The sequence below is a fragment of the Apis mellifera genome, linkage group LG4 (assembly GCF_003254395.2).
Source record: "Apis mellifera strain DH4 linkage group LG4, Amel_HAv3.1, whole genome shotgun sequence".
Taxonomy (NCBI): Eukaryota; Metazoa; Arthropoda; class Insecta; order Hymenoptera; family Apidae; genus Apis; species Apis mellifera.
Genome location: NC_037641.1, coordinates 2,212,388 through 2,227,505, shown reverse-complemented (window position 1 = coordinate 2,227,505; position 15,118 = coordinate 2,212,388). Strand labels below are relative to the sequence as shown.

Sequence of the window (15,118 nt, the reverse complement as noted above, 5' to 3'; positions counted from 1 at the left end):
AAAACAATTGGAAAATAACAAATCTATACTTATGTAACAATAAAAAAATATCAAATTTTTTCTTTTATGATCTTCATATATAAATTTTATTTTTATCAATTCTTATAATTGTTATTTAATTTGTTTATATAGTTACGATTATTTTTTTCTATTTTTTTTGAAAGTGAAATTATATTATACACACACACACACACACATATGTAGTTATATATATACATATAATTATTTAGAAATTCCATTTGCTGATGATGATTTGCGAGAGAAAAGAATTATAATGATGGATTCAGATTACTATATTTGAAAAAATCAACGAAGTGTATTGACGATACAAAACTCTTGAATGAGGACAATGATGTGTCGATAATAGTATTTACCTCACGTTGACAGCAAATCGATAGAATTGATGCAATCGATGCAATTGCAGAAAAGAATCGCTATTATCCATGATATTCACGAAACTGTGTATATAGTGTAAACGTATGTATAATAATATAATTTTGTTTTTCAAGAAAAAAACAAGTTCATGTAAAAAGTTTCATAAATAATAAGTTCATAAAATAATAAAATAAAAAGATATTTTTTATTTTTTTTATATAATTTTTTTATAATAAATTTAGAATATTTTTCTTTAATTGTATTAAAATTGTATATATTCATATATATGTATATTTGTAAAGATACTTTTATTAATATTATTTTTAAAATGAAATATTTTTATATCTAATTTTATTAAATTTTAACTATAATTTGTAACAAACAAGTTTATTTGGATATTAAAGTTTTAAATTTTTGCTTTTTTTTTATACACTTTAAAGTTAATAAGAGCAATCAATATAAAAAAATAAAAAAATAATTTATATGTGAATTTGCATAATTGACATTTAATAAATATTTTTTTATTATTTATATGAAAATCGTTTGCATATTAAAATTCAAATTTGTGAAATGAATCGTTCAAATATAATTGAATTAATTAAAATAAATGAAATAATTTTTTATAAATAATATTCTTTAAAATATTTTTTTGTCATTGAATATATATATATATATATATTCAAAATTATTTTTAAAATGGATATTTAATAAAATTATTAAATGAAATTATACTGTAAATATCTCTATAATATTTTCCAACGATTTTCTTTTGATAAATAAATATATGATGTTATATACAAACATTCTCATTAAAAAAAATTGTTGACGTTCATTATGATCAATTTTTTAAAAAAATGTAATTTATTAAATAAATAAGTAAATAAATAAATAATTAAAAAATAATTTTCCAATAAATTTTTTTTTACTATTCAATGATATGCATTTAATATGGAAAAATATATAAATATACAATTAGTAATTAAAATCAAAGCAATTAATTTATTACAATAATAAATTTATTTTTTATTATAATATTATAAATATATGTAAAATTAAAAATATGACGATCTGAACAAAGATTCATGCTAATGAAACTTCAATATGTAACTATAGATGTTACATCAGTCATAATTATACTTTAGACTTTGGAATTTAGATTAATTTGACGATACTGATATATAGAAAATTTAAAAACAGCTATGACTAAGTAATCATTAAATTTCATTGAAATTTCCTTAAATTTTTCTTTTTTTTATTGATCTTATAATAGATTTTAATATTAATTAGATAGTATTAAAAATTATAATAATATAATTTATCATATTATGATATGATATATCATATTATGATATGATATATAATATAATATAAGATTAAAAGATATATTCATATATTATTACAAATGAATTGCCAATATACATATTTTCTAAAAGTAAAATTTCAAGTTCAAAATTTCTAAACACATATATTTGATGCACCAATATACTATATATTTATTAAAAGTAATAAAAAAGTAATGCAGACATGTATAATAAAAAAAATATAAATATGTATAAATATGCAATTAATTTTTAAAAAATTATTTCTTAGAAAAAATTGTCTTTTTGTCGCATATACATTTTTTTATATTATAAATTAAAATTATATTCAGTAATATATAATATAATATACATTGAATTAATAACTATATATTAAAAAATATATTTTAATAAATAAATTTATAAAATATGTCGATATTAAATTTTAATACTTAGAACATATTCATTTTTATTTTATTGAAAAATAAAATTAAAATAATGTTATAACTATTTAACCGACTGTTGATAACATTTTATGAAAATAAGATTTACATAAAGTTAAGGAAACTACAAATATATATTTATATGAATATTAATTAAATATATTTTTATTAACATTAATAATAATTAATATTATTAAAATAATTAAAAAAATTTATAATAATATTATAATAATAATATTTAAATAAATTTTAATTTTAATTTTAAGTAAAAAATTATAAGCAAAAAAATTATATAATAATACTTAAAAAAAAATTTTAATCATTGTAATAAAATTTTAATCATTGAAAAAAAAGTTTAATTATTGAAATATTATTGTACTATTAATCAAATTATTCAATTTATATTTCAATTTTAATTATTATTTTCAATTAATTTAATGCTAATTAATGAAATATATAAAAATAAATTAAATTTATGAAAATATTTATCAATACAATATAAAAATATGTAAAATAAGGGATAAAATTGATTAAAATTAATCAATTCTAAAATTTTAAATATTGAAATTGAAACGAAAATTAATATTTTTGAGCAGAATATATAATTATTTTTGTTTCGAAAAAAAAATGTATATTTAAAATATACTTATAAGAACAAAATATAAATACAAATATAATATAATATTTATATAAATTTATATATTATTATATATATTATATATATATTTATATATATTTATTATAAAATTTTTATAAATATAAATAAAAAATAATAAATAATTATAAACAATAATAAATAAAAAATAAAAAAAAATAAACGAATAATTTTTCTATCTTATCTTTGTTTTGCAATAATGTAACTCGGTGGTAATGTATAAGATGAAGTATGCAATATTAATGAACTTAATTAAGAATAAAAAAAATTCTTTATATAAAATAAATCAATAAATCAATAATAGATTTTCAATCTTAATCAATTGCTACTGTGATATGATTTTAAATATATAATTGGTCAAATGAAAAATGTATACATTATATACAGAATAATAAATAAATAAATCACACAATAAAAAAAAAACATATTTTAATCTTAATATTCTATCTCAATCATATAAAAATATATAAAAAATATATAATTTAATAATATATAAATTTAGTAACCATCAAAACAGAAAGAAAACTCTTATTAATTTTTGTAATTTAATTTATTATAAATATAATAATTTTTAATAAATTATAAAATAATTATAAAATAATTATTTATTATTATATTTTCAAATATATAATTATATAAAATAAAAAAGTATTATAATTATTTTTTATTGACAATATTGTAATAAAATGAAATAAATTTCTAATTTTTTCACTTTCTTTTATCTCTATCTTATATAATATAATAATATAATAAATATTAATATTAAATTAATATTAAAATTTTTATATAATTTTATTTAAATAAAATATTTTTAAAAATTATAAAAAAGACAGATAAGACAAGATAGATATTATAAATAAAAAAATATATATTTTTAAATATTTTTTATATTTTGTCATTGATATGAAAGAACATGTCAAAAGCGATACATTGATGTGTGTGGTAAAGAATCACAAGCATTTGTTCCCAATATCAATGCAAGAAAACTCCGCATCGAGGCGCTGTCTACTACTTCCGTCTAGTGTCAAGCGTTAGTCGTGTTTGTGTTCGTTGGCAATCCTATTTAGTTCCTGCCGCGTGGTGCCGGTGTTTCAGTCTTGATTCTCCGTTAGATCATTCAGGTTATTAGAAAGTGTTATAAAATATAGTAAAATCAAAGATTTGATATAATTGGAATCTTTTGTGTCTATAATTTCATACAGAATCGTGTTTGTTGTACATTGTGCATAGTATTGGAAATCGACGTTATATATATATATACATCAACCTAATTCAACAAATAAGGTTAACCGGCGATAAGTTTAAGATAAGACAATAGAAATAGAGGTACGTTTTCCATTTTTTTATTATATTTCTTATTCATTATTATTATTCATATAATTATTATTGTTGAAAATAAAATTTCATTCAAAAAAATAAAAAATTTTAAAATAATTATAAAATAACATATAATAATCGGATAATAACCGGAAATAATTTCCAGTGAAATAATTTTTTACGTATCTTAGATATTCTTTTCTTTTTTTTAACGTTTTCACATTGAAAGGTAACTCAGAGATTGTAATAATTTCTTTCTTAATTTTCCGACATCATGATATTATTGTATAATCATATTGAATGATATATGTTATATTTTTTATAATTTTGAAATATTCAAAATATAACGATATATATAATGTATTATTTTGCATCTGATGATAACGATAAATTCTAACGATTAATTCTAAGAAATCTTTAAATTATTTTTTTTCAAATGTGAAATAATATTTTTTTTTTCATTTGATCGAAGGAAGGAAAATTTTTTTATAAGATATGTGTTACAACGATGAAAAAAATAGAGTAGAATTCAAATTTGGAAAATAATGAATTATGCTATTTTTTTTTTCTATAAGTGTCCAATAGGAAAGGAAAATTAGTTTATAATCGGTCTAATTAATAAGTAGATAATATATTCTTAAATAGTTCCATTTAAAAAACAGTCGATTAATATCGATAATGTAATTTGCATTTATTACATAACGTAATTTATGAATATATAAATAATAAATGTTCTACTACAATTACAATACTGCGATATAAATATTGGCTTGAAAACTCATTTAGAAAGATATTAAAATTTTTATTATTATATGGTAACTAATAAAAATAGTAGTACTTTTATCATTCTATTATATTTATCTATTTAAAAGTATATTGATGTGTTATTTACTATTGAAATTAAATTCTCACTTAATGGTAGAGATTTATTTTGATTTATTTCATATAATTTCTTAACATTTTTATTAATTTATAGAAGAATTTCATTTAATTTTGATAGTATTATTTTGTTTTTTAACATTTTTTTAAATTTATATAGAGAAGCTGTATTTATTTAATTTGGATAGTATTATAACTTATAGCAAAAAATATTTTAAATACAAATTGAATAAGAGTAAATATAAGAGAGTATATTATTTATGATATTATTAGTTTTTTCGTGAAAAATATATAGTATATTATGAAAATATATAACATATATAGTTATAGTAAAAGTTACATGGAAATTAATTTTGTTTTTTTTTAAATAAATATATTTTATAAATAGATATTTATTAATATATTAATCGATATTTTATAAAAAAAATATTAATTTATATAAAATTATTATATTATATATTATGCTTAAAATTTATTTTACTTGTTGCATATAAGACAAGAAAATTAACAAATGAACATCATTTTATATTCATTTTATATTATTTCTCATGTGATAAATTTTTATATTAAAATATTTTCTAAACTAATAATTTTTAGACATACATGGGTTAATATTTTTTTATAGAAGAGAATTTTATATAAGTTTTTTATAGAAGAAATGATAAAAATATATAATTTCATTAAAAATGAAAATATATAATTTTAAAAAATTGATCTTTATATAATCTTTATGATTTAAAAAAAAATTAATACTAGAATATGCCTTTCTTAATTCCATTCAATTTTTATCTAAAATATTAAGTACAAATAATAATAGTGAAAAAATCGATATATCAAAATCAAATGAAATATTACATATATGTATATATTTATTAGATAAAATTTGATGATTTTTAAATGAATTATTTATTCTCAATACTTAATTCTTGACTTTGGCATATGTAAACATAATTTGATTCGTTATTAATTTATAAAAGATATTGATATAAATATTATTAATATGTACATAATATAATATGTATATATAAGGTATATAACATATATTAAGTAACTTTATTATTAACAATATATTTATGAATTCTATTAATTTACTACAAAAAAAGATAAAAAATTACAAATTGTACAAATGTATTTATGTCATAAATAGATGTAAAGAAATGATTAACTTCAAATTTACTCAAGGTCATTTGATTTCAATTCTATAATTTCTTAAGTGATTTCGACAAGATATATCATTGCTTTTAGGCCAAATAGTATGTCAATGTCACATCTATTGAGCTAACTATTCGTATACATATATTTCTTTAACTTTCGTTGTTGACAATATTATTGTGGAAAGATCTTATCGAATTTGCCTCGAGCGATTTAGCGGAATATTATAATTTGTCTGTACACTTTGAAATTGAATTTAATAATCTAAACAATAAATATGTAATATAACATTAAATATAGTATAATATAATATTAATTATAGTAGTATTATAATAAATATATAATAATATAATAAATATATTAAGTAAATATATTAAATACATTAACAAATTTTAAAGATATTTTAGATGATAAAATTAAATGAGAAATTTTGTATGTATAAAAATTTGTCTATAGGTAGTTATTATAAATAAATATTCATTTTATAATCAAATTATTAGTAATAATTGCACCTTTTGTAACAATTAGTTAATTTGTGGTATTATTTAATCATAATTTCATACGTGATCAGATGTTAGGATGTAATCGGTCACCGGAAACGTCAATTCGATTAGGGTCGATTAGTGGCACCGCTTCGATCTAGCTTCTCTATACTTCTCTATAAGCCTTCGACGTAGTGCAAAATACTTTTGCGCGTCAAAAAATCCATCAGACGACACATGATGGATTATATGAAAATGATATAAATTTCAGTGAATGACAATGTGATCATATATGTGATTTATAATTTATATAATATATATTTATTAATTAATAATATTCTTAAAAACTTAATTATTTATTATAAGATTACTATAAGAATTAAGATTAATTAAGAATTATTTAATAAATTAATGATTACTTAATTATAATAAAAAATCAGTAATTTGAATATGTTTTAATATATATCATTTTTAATATTAAAATAAATCATTATATTTGAGTTTGGATATATATAATGTATAATAATTTATATAGGATTAGTCACATAAATATATAAATAATTTTCTCTGAAATTACTGCATCAGATAATTGACATAATTCTTTTTTTTTTTAACAAAAAATGTTCCTAATAAATATTATTTCGATGAATGATATTTATATAAAAAAATATTAATATATTGTTCTATTCTATATATTGTTAAAAAAAAAGAAAAAATGAAAAGGAATTTTTTAAATTTCAAATCATATCACTTTAAAACTTTGCAATATTTTAAATTATTAGTCCTTGTCGATCATTTATTTGAAAAAAAAATATATCAATATCTCTAAATTGTGATAATTTCAGAAAAAATATGTTTTATATAATTTATTATGTAAAATATAATATATATAACAATAAATATAATATAATATATAATAATAAAATACTATATATAGATAATAGATAATAGATAACATTATATATAAATGTTATTACTTATTCAATTTTGTTCATTTTGAATTTATCTCATTGAAATAAAAAATAAGATATAATATGAGCATTTAAATGTATATTAAACATAAATTAATAATAATAATTAAAAATGTATATTTAAATATAAATTAATATGAATAAAAAATTAAAAATTATATATTTTGATAAAATATGAGCATAATTATAATGTAAAAAAAAATGGAAACAACTATCTCTAACTATTTGGTATATGCGTAATTTAATTAATATATATATCTATAGTACATTTATATATACTTACACAGATAAAGCATATTTTTAAACATAATAAAAATTTGCCTATAATTTCTAACTAAATTAATTTTCACAAATATGTGAAAATATATATATATATATATATATATATATATATAATTAATTAAGATTCTATCATGTCGATAATATGCATACTATTATATCATTTATTTTATCTATTAATAACATAACACAAAATTATGATTTTAAAGAAAGAAACCTAAATATAATATTATATATATAATATTTTCTCTAATCTCTATAAGAATAAAGATATTAAAATTTTAAATTAGAAATTCAATATTTCAAAACATATTTATAACATAATTTAATAATTCTATTTTGATATTAAAAAATTCAAATTTTGAATTATATAGAATTACTATTATAGTAAATAAATGATATGTATTTAAAACTTTCTCGTAAATCATAAATTGTTAGTAATAATAAATGTGTTAATATTTTTTCAATAAAATAAATGATTTAATGATTTCATATTATTAATTAATTCATAAAAGAAAAAATTGATGTTTAAATATATAATCGCAAATTAATTTCGCAGATATCTGCGATATTATATATATATATAATTGATCGAGTACTTAATACACATTGTTTTTATTATATACAAATTTTAAAATCTTATATAATTATATTAATTATAAATATTTTTATTTAATTCATTATTTTATTTTCAAATTGTTTATTTTAAAATTATTTTAATATATAATATATATATATAATATAAATATACAATAATATGAATAATTAATTCATAATAAATATTATTTAAATTTTAATTTCATTGTTACATTGAATTTATTTAATAAAGTTTCAATAAACATATATATATTTGAATAATTAAATTGTAATAATAAAATTGTCATTACATGATATTAAGAGTATATACATCTTACAAATTGTCATATTAAAAATTTTATTAAATGTTTTTAAAATTTATTTTAAATTTCTATATGATAAAATCTATTCATGATTTCATTGATTTTTTTAATGACAATATACTTTTATGTATTTGAAAATTTCATTTTAATGAGAATGTAATGTATTTCTCAAATTGTCTAATAATTAGATTTTTGGATTTTCATAATTAGATTTAATAATTTTTCAAATCACTGAAAATCATTCTTGGAATTTGTGAAAACATTTGTATGTTTATTTTTTTATGCATTTTAATTTTTGTATAAGTCTTACATGAAAAAAAAATTGAAAAAAACAGTCTAGTAATTTAAGATCTATATTTTCTTCAATAATCATTATTTCACAAGTTTTACATTTTTGATATGTAGAATGAAATTATAATCGTAATATAATCAAATAAAACATGAATCTGTTTTCTGTTTAAAAAAATCTGTTTAAAAAATAAAAAATAATTGATATAACATTTTTTCCTTCATTTTTGAGAAAATCGATTTTGATGATTAATAATAATTACAAACAATAGAATTTATTTTAAAATTTACAATCCTGTATTCTATGTATCGATTATCTTTATCTGAAATAATGTTTATTCATAATATTATTAATTCGTTTATGTTTTTAATATATTCATCTATTATTTTTCTTGTTACAATGCAATGACCCTTTTTCATAAAATTTTTAAATTAGAAAAAATAAAATATACCAAATAAATGGATTATTTAATATATTTTTAAGCGAAGATTACATTTTTAATAACTTCATTGTGACATCAATGATTTTAAATTTTTTTTGTTTTTTTAGTGATACGATATTTTGATGTTATATTATATATAATTGATATTTCTATAAGTTTATGTATATTTAAATCCATTGATGTTTATCGTACTTATTTTCAATCTAATTATAAATTCTTAAGTTGGGACAGTTTAGAATATTTTGTTAATAATAATTTTAGGATTGTTTTTTTTTTCTTCAATATTTTATATTTTCATAGAGTTCTGATTTAGCGTTTTATTTTTGTTTTTATCTAAGATATTTTTTAATAAAATGTTCATCTTGTTTTCTTATAGAATTTTAAGTTATTATTAATAGAAAAAGTCATCTAATAATTAATAATTAATAAAAGAAAAATAAATTCAATACATTGTATCATTATTTAAATGAGTTCTTGAAATTTATTTATTTTTATATCATTAATATAGATATAATAAACTTATTAGAAAATGAATGTTTGACTTTAGATAAGTCAACTCTTAAAAATAACAAATTAATAATTTTCTCTTAATATTGAATTTATCGAATATTTCTTCAATTATTGTGTATAGAATTATTTGTGTTTTATTAATATAAATATCTATCGATAAATTTGCTATATTGATTCTTCTCTATTTGCTAATTAATTCATTAGTAATATTCTTAATGGCCAAAAACATAAATTCTATTATTTGGTATTTTGGAAGCAAAGTGAAATTAGTGGGATGAGAAAATTTAGATTTTTTATTATTCTTTTACTTTTATTCCATCTTTAGTTATATGATGATAATTTGTCTTTTATTTGAAAATATATTATTTTGTGTAACGTAACTAAATTATAAACTAACTTCATATTTTTTGTGCCAGAATTTTTGATTGCTAATAATATAAAGTGATTTTTATGTTAAAATTTTTGTAATTATTATTTCGATATTATTATTAAAAAAAATTAAATTAAAAATAAAATTCGATATTATTATTATTAAAAAATTATTCATATAATTAGATGCAGTTTAATATTAATGTTACAATATATATATTATATAATATTATAGATTCGAAGTTATTCGAGATCAGAAATGTTTACATTTACAATAACTACGTTTATATTATTATTTGACAATAATCAATACTCAAGAATTCTTTCGATGATTTGTTATTCAGAATTGTTCAAGAAATGATACAAAACAATGAAGAATTTTTTTTTTCTATTTTTTTCTCAATGTTTCTTGTATAATATACGTAAATATTTATATAACAATATAAAACTAATTTGTTAACTGAATTGATTCATCAAATTGAAATTATTATTATTATTATCCGTGTTATTATTGTTATTGAAATAGCATAATTAATTTTTTATATAAAAAAAATAAACATTATTGAATAATTAATGTTTTTTAATTATTCATAATATTTATAATATGAAATAATTCAATTAAATGTATTTATGTAAATTTTAAAGTTTCATAGATTTCATTAATTTAAAATTATTAGATTATTATACTCATTTTTTTAATATTAATATTTTTAAAAAGCTTTTCGACTTGTAAATTTTTAAATTATATTATATTCTTAATTTTTTTAATTTTAATATTTTTAAAAAAATTCTTGATTCATTAATTCTTTAATTATTAAATTTCTTCATTTTTTCTAAAATTTTAAAATAATCTTATATTTCAACTTTTTATTTTTTTTAATTCCTTACATGAATTTTTTCACACTTCTATCTTTCTTCTATTTCAATCGGAATATCTTTCATTTATTTCTACTATCTCACCTTTCTTTCTTTCAACAGTCATTATTATATATGGTAAAAAGATTAAAATCAATTAAAATTTAGAATTCGAGCAACTCTTGTCTTTCTACTCTTCTAAATTTTTTTCGAATTTCAAATTAGCAAATTTGTTTTTTTTCTTTTCTTTTTTTTTTTTTTAATTAGAATTTGAAGATAAATTGATGTTTTTCATTAATAATATTTAACTAATAATTAAGAATGATTATTTGTCATATTAACTAATTCTTACATTTGTAACTTTAATTAATTTAAAATACTAATATCACATCATCAATCATATCGTGTATTACATTATAAAAAAAAAGTATGTTAAATATATAAAGTATCGTTAAATAATTCAATTAACTGAATGTATATGTGTGAGTTATTATCAGTAATATAATCTTCCAATAAAATTTAAATTTATCAGAATCAATTTTAATTTCTAATAGAAATATATATATTGAATTTGAATTTGAATTTGAATTAAATCTAGAATTTCAATAAAGAGTACAAGTTAAGAATCAAAATTTTATATTAAACGTTCATTGATAATCACTCATAATATTATCTATTTATTCAAATTCGTATATGTCAGATTCATATTTGATTTTAAAAACGAAGAATCTATTGTATTGATTTTGTAAATTTTATAAAATTGATTTGTAAAATTTATAAAATTATTTTTAAATTGTATAATAAATTTTTATTATATTTTTTTTTTGTCATATGTATAATGAATAATTTTTTATGAGTATGCTATTTTTAATAAAGTATTATTTTAATGAAATATTATATAAATTAATTAATTGACGAATTTGTTAATATTTTTATGAATATACATGATATAATAAAATCATAAAATTCATTAAAAATTAAAGAAAAATATTAATTTTAAGAATTAATTGATAGCAGTTAAATACAAATAAAAGTTTTTCAAATAATTTTATTGAAGTTATAAAAAAAAATTCTTATAAAAGTTGTTTAATATATAATGACATATTATATTTGTGTCAGAATACATAAAAATTATATGAATATTAATTTTATTTTTTAAATGGAAATATAATTTAATGTGATAATATAATAATTTTTAATACACTGATTAATGTAACTCTATTTTTTTATAAAATAAATAACTATTCATTATTTCAAGGAATTATATAATAAATATAAATAAAGTTATGCTCATTTGTTCATTCTTTCCTTATATTTTTTTTATTTTTATTAAATTTACAAATTAAAATATCTATTAAATTAATAATATTTCGATATAAATAACTTATAAGAAAAAATGAATTATATAATTTTTTATAGAACATAGTACTTTAATATCATCATTTCATTTAAAAAGATAATTTTCATATGATCTATTATACATTTATTTGCAGAAAAATTATTAATATTGTATAATATATTCCTTTATAAATAATATTTATAAGAAGATTTTTTTACAATTTTTATGTAAAACATTTCAATTTTTTCAATTAAAGGAAATAATAATAAAGAATTCTTTAATAATAAAGAAATATATATAGATAAATATAGAATATAAATATATATAGATATATATAGAATAGTATAGATTATACTATAAAATATAGTATAGATTATACGATATGAATATAAATAATATAAAAATATAAAAATAAACTCTATTAGTTTTACTTTATAGTACATAAAAAAAAATATATGTTACAATTTCTCTTTTTTTTTTTTTTATAATAAATTAAAATAAAATATAATATTCTCAATATATAAACATACTATTTATTATGAATACTTACAATTATTCTTAATAAATTAAATACAATTAATATCTACACTTCACATATTCACTAATAATAAATCTAACGAACTAAAGATCCTTTTAGGATTGCTCCTATATTTGAGAGTGATCTATCATCCAAACAAGAGGATTGGAGATGAATTAATATATAAATCTGTTTAAATAGATGAATGAAATTGCTATCATTTAAGATAATTTTTTTTAAGTATTTTTGTCAAAAAAGTATCAATATTTAGTAGAAGTAAAATCATCAAAACATCTAATCTAAATAAATTTCTAAGACAATGATAATGAAGAAAATTATAATGTCAGTCTCTAAAATTTAAAAGATGTCATCATCATAATGCAAAATCATAAAACAATGCTATATATACTACACCACAAATGTATTTTGAGTTCTAACAATTCTAACATCAACTTTTATATCGTGTATATAATATATTCTTTGCGATATCTTTCTTTTTGAATATTTATACAATAAATATCAATTATTTATTTTACTTGCTTACTATAATATTACATAACTATAATAATTAGCTGTTGTATTTTTATATCATTTATTTGATCAATTAAATTATTAAAAAAGAAAAACTTTATGTGAATTAAATTAATCTTCAATTAAATTAATATTAATATCTAACTAGTTTTATAGTTATTAAAAAATTTTTAAATGAATGAAATATTAAATTGTTATTATTAGCTATATTTAATATAGACTTACATAGATTTCAAATAAAATTTTATCATTAAAAAATTATTAAAATAAACATTAAATAAGTAGTATTATAATATGACTTATATTTTTGTATATATAAAATTTTATTTTTATGTTAATAAATCAATTTCTTAGATCATTTTTTATAAAAATATTTCTAATAAAAATATATATAATAAATATAAATATTTCTAATAAAAATATTAGTGCCATTATTCACTGTAAGTCTATCACTGATGACTAGATCGTACGCTTCCGATGATGATAGGCTAGTAACAATTACGTCATGTATATGTTACACATTGTATATGTACACACGCGCGCACGCATATATACACACACAAAATAAAATATATCTATATTATGAATTCTAGAAATCGATGTACATAATTTTTCTCGCAATTTTTTTCTGTATAGAGATTACATAAAGAATGCGTAATAAGATTATAAGTAATAATGAATAATAATGATTTTCACTTCCAAATTAATATATAAGTCAATGGATGAGAACCGCTGATTCACATACATGCGGATAAGGAAGTATATAAGTACATAAACTGAAGTTCCGCGATTCTCTCTCATACAGCATCTCGTTCACATTGTTCACGTGCACACTATACTTTGTCGCGCACGTGATCAACCGTTACGCATGCGCGTTCATCATTGGCAAACTGGCGGGTAGTAGCATAGTATATATCTAGCATAGTATATATCTTTTTAACTTTTTCATTATATATATTCATTATATTTCATATTATATATGTATAAAAAAAATTTTTTTTTACATATTCTATCCATTTATTTAAAAGTATTCAAATAATTAGAACAATTACAATTCATTAGATCAAGGTTAAATATGATCTGTAATATAAATTTAGTAAAACAAATTTTATTCAACAATTACGTAAGTAAACATTCCGTGTATGTTACTATTGAATTATGTTATCTATAATTATATAATTTGTATCTATTATTTTATGATTTTAAAAAAAGAGATGAGATTAATATAATTCAAACTAAATTTTGTTATATTATTATTTATATTATTGTTTTTTTATTTATATTATATTGTTATATTATTGTTATATAATTTGAAATACGAAATATATAAACATATGATGGAATATAAAATTGAAAAAACATTATAAATTTAATACATAACATTGTACATTTGATAAATAATATGTACAAGTTTTATTGACAAACGAATTCGATCAGATTTCGTATCGTTATCAACATAAATTCAGATGCAATGTCAGAAGTAAAACTTAATATGTATCTATTAAATGACGATTAA

At 16.5% G+C, this 15,118-nt stretch overlaps 1 protein-coding gene across 1 annotated transcript in view; it reads left to right on the top strand.

The window, feature by feature from the left end:
• The first annotated feature begins 3,796 nt into the window (after positions 1 to 3,796).
• Positions 3,797 to 15,118, top strand: part of LOC412166 (acyl-CoA Delta(11) desaturase) — a 30,047-nt gene continuing 18,725 nt past the window's right edge. Inside the window, exon 1 of the mRNA XM_026440108.1 lies at positions 3,797 to 4,097. The gene's annotated coding sequence lies outside the window, so the exon portion shown is untranslated. The remainder of the gene's footprint in view (positions 4,098 to 15,118) is intronic.